The sequence below is a fragment of the Cupressus sempervirens genome, chromosome 4 (genome assembly GCF_028749045.1).
Source record: "Cupressus sempervirens isolate cs-2001-9-10 chromosome 4, ASM2874904v1, whole genome shotgun sequence".
Lineage (NCBI taxonomy): Eukaryota > Viridiplantae > Streptophyta > Pinopsida > Cupressales > Cupressaceae > Cupressus > Cupressus sempervirens.
Window position 1 is genome coordinate 776,114,151 of NC_143121.1, and position 6,898 is coordinate 776,121,048.

Here is a 6,898-nt window from a genome sequence, read left to right on the forward strand (position 1 = left end):
GTATCAAAGCCTCAGACTCGCTACTTCCTATTCTTTTTTTGTTGTTGAAGTTTTGCAAAACAACAACAAAATGGATAAAGACATGAGTTTATTTTCCTTGCATGTTCCAAATAGTTTACTCTTTCATCTATGTGATTGTGCCACTCCTTTTACTATATGGACTAAGTTCAATGATCTTTTTGGCATTATCAATGAGTTTTAGATTAAGGCCACATTGAATTCATTGGTACTTGATTCATATTCCTCCATTAAGGATTTTATAATAAAGTTTAAATAGCTTTGATCACCTTTGTAGGGTTTTGGTAAGATCAAGACAAATTTACCCAATTATTTTTAATCTTCAAGGAGACTTGTAGATTTTCTCTTCTACCTTCCATTCTAGGATACCTTAGGTCCTAGATTTATAATGCCTTCTTCTATTATAATTTTTATCATTTAACTCGAGGGAAAGTATATCTCACATAGTTGGATTCTCTCGTAGGATCAAAGAGCCAAGCATTGGTTGTTCAAATATCCAAAGGGATGAATAAGTAGCCATAGAAACCCAAGATAGATTCAGTTAGCACCATGACTCCCTCTAGGCCACCTTAAAAGTTGGATTAAAAAATAAAACCCAATTCAAAACAAGGAAATTATTCTAAGCCTACTAAATCTTCCATCAAGACTAATAAGTCTTCAAGTGGTCCTAGTATTTTTTGGTAAGGAAGGATATCTAATTTCTAGGTGGTCTAAATGATCAAAGGCTTTAGAAGAAACCCTGCACTAGCATACTATCACCTCGCCTTAGTCTTCTTATCTATCCATAGGGAAAGGTCATGCTCTTTCTATTCAATCTTTCCCTTTAGGATTTACTTGGATTATTGATTCTAGTACTTCACACCATATGAGTCACTCATAGATATTGTCACCTCACTCGCCCACAATGTTATTTCATAGATTGCAGTTGGCAACTCAACATAAAATTCAATTATAGGGTCTAGTACACTATTTCTGTAGATGGTGATTCTTTATGTGATGTTTTGGTTCCTAACATTTCTACAAATCTCCTTTCTATTTATCATATTTTCCATTTTGGCACTAGCAAGACAATTTATTTCTTACTGCATAATGTAGTTATTTGTGACCTTCGTGATCCTAATTTGATTGTGGCTACTAGGAGTGTCAATTTTGAGAAACTCATATATGTTTGATGGATTTGAGAATTTAGATCATTTAGGCTTCTAAGCTATAGCTCATTTAAATACAATGAGCAAGATTTGGCATGATCATTTTAGCCATGCCAATTACAAATATCTACAAGATATAAGTATTCAAGCACTTGCGATTAGGGTCCTAGATATAACTTTTATCAACAATGTTTGTCAAGTTTGTTCTTGTTAAAAAAATCATTGGAATATTTTTCCTATAGGTAGAGCCTTGCATGCTAAGGACACTTTGAAGTTGGTACACAATGATCTTATGATGCATGAGCATCTTGGGTTTGCTCAGTGACTACTTTGGAGTTCATGGGAGGAGGCTCAATAGTTGCTTTGGAGGGTGCTTGGATTGATACTTAGTTGAAGAAGGACTGGTGCTTGACATGCTCTAGGAGCTTGACATGCTCTGGGAACTAGACATGGTCTGTGGATGCTCGGTATGGTCTGAGAACTCGGCAGGGTCTGGGAACTTGGCATGGTCTATGGATGCTTGGCATGGTCTAGGAACTTAGCATGGTCTATAGAGCTTAGCTTTACTTAGGAATTTACTGATGCTTAGCTTGGTCTTGGTTTCTATTGGTGCTAAGTTGTTTATGAGCCGACTTTTGGTATTTAATTTATGTATAGCTATTTAATTTGTGGTGTGACCGACTTGTGGCTCAACATATATTTAATATGAGGGGTTTATTTTAATTTGTAATTGCTAGGTTGACTTGTGACTTATTTGGGTATAAATAGGGGCTCTTGTGGAGTCTTTTGGTCATTCATTCATGGAGTGATTCATTCATTTTAGAGGAATGAATATGGAGAGTGGCTAAAGAGCAAGTTTTTCCTGAGTCTGTGGACAGAGCGTTGAATGTGAGGCAGTTTACAATAGGATTGTGGTGGAGTTGTGAGTGTGTGGATAGAGCGCTGAATGTGAGGCAGTTTACACTTGGATCTTGGATCAAGTTTGAGAAGGGCTAGTAGTCGTGGCTTGGAAAACAAGGAGATTTCTTGGTAGGTTTGCGAGGACAAGTTGAGATCTTCCTTGGAGGTTTCTACTAGAGTGTGGACCTAGACCAACTAGTGTTTGGGTTGGATCTTGAGGGGTCTTGTAGAATTTTTATTGCAATTGCTTTATATTTGGCTATAACTAGGAAGGCCTTACTGCCTAGCATATTGCAGGTAATAGGTACTTTATGAATAAATTATTATAATTTGGTATCAGATCTTGCATTGTTATTATATTTCTGCTATGTGGTTATTTGCTAGGGGCTAGGACATCTCGTTTGGGGATTCTCCTGCCTTGCATTGTGTCAAATGGTATAAGAGAAAAGGTTATTCTCGACTGTGTAGATAGATTGCCGAAGTTGTGGCAATTTACACCAGGACTTGGTTTGGAGAAGTAGATCTAAGTTGGTCTTGATCTGTTGGTGGATTTTCTTTTTGGAGTCCTAGATCTCTTAGTTGCAAGGTGGTAGAACATGGTTTTAATTTGCAATTGCAGAGGGCTTGTAGATGGATCAATGGATGCAAGGATGGAAGACTAATATTGTTGAGACATGAACGTAGAGAGTTTGTAGATTGCAGATCTATGGTCCTAAACTTGTGATTTAGTTCCTGATTGTTCATGTGAGGTGGTAGGTTGTGATATGACTTGCAAACAATTTGGTATTATCATAAGGAGTGTGGGAAGGATTTGTTGCAAAGGGTTTACAAAGATCTTGGGAGATGGCTTTGAGAGGATTGGATCCTGGGATAATTGTGAATCTCTATGATGTGGTGGAGAGGAGGTTTTCTGAGATGTCTACTCAGTTTGAAGCTAGCTTGGCTGATCAAGTTAAGGACAAGGTGAGGAAGGCATTCCATGGATGTTTGTGGAGTTGGAGTCTACTAATCTAGAAGAGAGTTGTCTAGCTAGTTAAGAGACTTATTCGAGAGAGAAGATGGCATAGGAAGGTCGATATGGAAGAGTCTGGTTTTGTTCAATTTGTGGAGGCTGATGTAGAACCTGTAGAGCAACTTGAGGTTATTGCTGAGGATATTCCTAACCTTGTTGATGCTAAGAAAGAGGTTGGTTTTCATGATCATTCATTTGGGTCTGACATGGAAATTGTAGAGCACTTGGTCATGGATGATTCGGTTGTTGTCGGTGGTGATTTGTGTGTTGCAGAGCATCTTGTTGTAAGCAATGAGATTGTTGTGTTGTGAGTTTGGCATGAGTTGATGGAGACCTACATATTGGTGTTGATGTGGAGTTTGTTGCTACTAGTGTGGATTCACTAGTTTCTATTGTGGATGAGGGTTTGTTGATGAAGTATTATGTTTAGTTTATTCCTAGGAGTGAGCATGTTGATTGGATGGTTGAGATTCTAGTCTTTGACAAAATGATGTAGATGTGGAGGATGTACAAATTGGTTTTCTTGTCCCTGTTGGAGTGGAAGTCTTTGGTGAAGATGAAGATAGTTGTTGATCTTTCTTTGGGCATCGAAGTGTGGGACATACTTTTCTATTTACCTAAGGAGTCTGATGCAGGAGCATATTGGGTTTTCTCAATGACTACATTGGAGTTAATGGGAGGAGGCTCAGTAGTTGCTTTGGAGGGTGCTTGGATTGATACTCAATCGAAGAAGGATTGGTGCTTGGCATACTCTGGTAGCTCGGTATGCTCTATGAACTCAGCATGGTCTGTGGATGCTCGACAGTGTCTTGGAACTTGGTAGGGTCTGGGAACTTGGCATGGTCCGTGGATGCTTGGCATGGTCTAGGACCTCGACATGGTCTATGGAGCTCAAATTTTCTTAGGAATTTACTGATGCTCTACTTGGTCTTGATTTTTTTTGGTGCCGAGTTGTCTGTGAGCTAACTTTTGGAATTTAATTTATGCATAGGTATTTAATTTGTGTTGTGGCCAACTTGTGGCTCAACATATATTTAATATGAGGGGTTTATTTTAATTTGTAATTGCTAGGCTGACTTGTTTCTTAGTTGGGTATAAGTAGGGGGTCTTGTGGAGTCTTTTGGTCATTCATTCATGGAGTGATTCATTCATTTTGAAGGAGTGAGTCTGGAGAGTAGCTAAAGAGCAAGTTTTTCCTAAGTCTGTGGATCGAGCACTAAATGTGAGGTAGCTTATAATAGGATTGTGGTGGAGTTGTGAGTGTGGGGATAGAGTGCCGAATGTGAGGTAGTTTGCACTTGGATCTTGGATCAAGTTTGAGAAGGGCTAGTAGCTATGGCTTGGAAAACATGGAGATTGCTTGGTGGGCTTGCGAGCACAAGTTGAGATCTTCCTTTGAGGTTTCCACTAGAGTGTGGACCTAGACTAGCTAGTGTTTGGATTAGATCTTGAGGGATCTTACAAAATAATTATTGTAATTGTTTTGTATTTGGCCGTAACTAAGAAGGCCTTACTGCCTAGCACATTGCATCTAATAGTTATTTTATGAATAAATTATTATAATTTGGTATCAGATCTTGCATTGTTATTCTATTTCCGTTGTGTGGTTATTTGTTGGGGGCTAAGACATCTCCTTTGGGGATTCTCCTACCTTGCACTGTGTCATCTTATGTCCTTTCCTACTCCTTTTCTAATTTACTTGATATGTGTCCTCCTTCATAGATGACTTCTTTAGGTGTACATGGTTGTACTTCTTAAAGTATAAGTATGATGGCTTTAATTAATTTTTAATTTTTAAGACATTTATGGAGAAGTAATCTCATCTTTCTATCAAGAGAAATAGCACTGACAATGGGGGAAGTATGTTAATTAGTGTTTCAAAGATGTTTACACTATTTGTGGCTTACAACATTAGTTTAACTTTCCTTGCACTCCTTAGTAGAATAGTATTGTTGGGAGAAAGAGAAAAACCTTATAGTAGATGACTAATTATACATTACAATCTTGAGCTATGGATTCTTGATTTCAGGCTAAGGCAGCTAATTATGCCAACTATATTTATATTTAGATGCCTCATAAAGCATTGCACCATATGAATCATGAGGAGGTTTGGACTCATGTCAAGCGTGATGTTTATACATTCCATGTGTTTGGTAGTGAGTCGTGTGCATTTATTTTGGATGTTCAACAGAAATCCATAGAGAGGAAGAGTTAACCACTCACATTTGTTGGCTACTATGATGATGTTGATGTATACAAGTTTTTTTGTTCTAATTCCAAAGAGGTATTGTTTTAGTGAGATGCCTAGTTTTATGAGCACTTTCCTTTGATTGATGGGTTCCCCATCACCAACTTCTCCTTCACTACCTACTCCATTATCTTGATCTCTTAAGGATAATGTAGATGATGACCCACCACAACCACCTCTAGATACCTAATATTTTCCCAAGTGGGACCATGTTAATATTGAGGTAGTGAGATCTTTGGTAGGTAATCCTACAAATACTTATCATATTCATTCTCAGACAGATAGTACTATCCTTTTGGTTCATGTCATTTTGGATTCATCCTCATAATTTTTAAAGATGAGAGGTCAAATTGAGTGGGATAGGACCATGGATGAAGAGTGTTCTTCTTTGATAAAAATTCACAATTGGGAACTTTGTGCTCTTCTAAAAGGAAGAAAGTTGTTTGAGCTCAAGTGAATGTACCATACAGAGTATGTTGCAGATGGTTCAATTGATAAGTATAAGGCACATATACTTGTAAAGGGGTTTCCTTAGGTGGAGGGTATTGATTACTCTAAAACCCTTTCTCTTGTCACCATGATGAACTCTATTCACCTTGTATTCTTCCTTGTAGCTTTACATGGATGGACAATTTTAGATGGATGTAATGAGTGATTTCTTGCATGAAGATCTACATAAGAATATCTATATGGATAAGCCTCAAGGTTTTTTGTAGGACTTCTCTTTGGTATGCAAACTTTTATGATCATTATATAGTCTCAAACAAGCACCTTAGTATTGGTATGAGAAGATATACTCCTTTATACTTTTCTCTCACTAGACACATTGTCATTCTAATCATACAATTTATATTCACTTTCATGAGGGTAATCTTTTGATTCTCATGCTATATGTTGATGATCTCATCATTACAAGTAGCTCATCCTCCATGATCTTTGATGGATTAGTTTGAGATGACATATCTTGGTCTTGCTAACATAACTAATGTAAATTATATTGATGAGATGTTATACTATAGGTTTGATGATAAATTGATTATTTATAGTGTTGTCATTGATGTCAAATTAAAAATCTTATTGATTGATAGTTTACTGGGAGCATTATTTTAGTATAAGCAAAGTGGAAATCAATGTTGTGGTTGTGTTTTAGTAAGAGTTAGTGTGTATGGTTAGTAAGGGAGACTCAAAGATGTCTCTAGATGTAGTGTCTATGTTTTTACAAGCTTAAAAAAAGCTAGAAAAAGTTATTATTTATTAAAGTGGGGTAGGAAATTGGGAAGAACAAATAGTGATATATAGTGAACAATTTGATTGGTTTATCAAATCTATGTTGAATCAGATGTTGTGGTTCTAGATTTATGATCTAGACTTACTTTGGTGATTGATGTTTTGATCACACAATGTTCTAGTTACTAGATGACATGGTTCAGATTGATTGAAGATTTCTTTATGAAAAATTCATAAAACACTTAGAATAGTTTATGTTTGATTGTAATAGGTAATATTGTGGCTAACCTCGGTAAATATTTTTGTAATATAAAGTGGTTTGATGATGTGGTAATGATATGACAC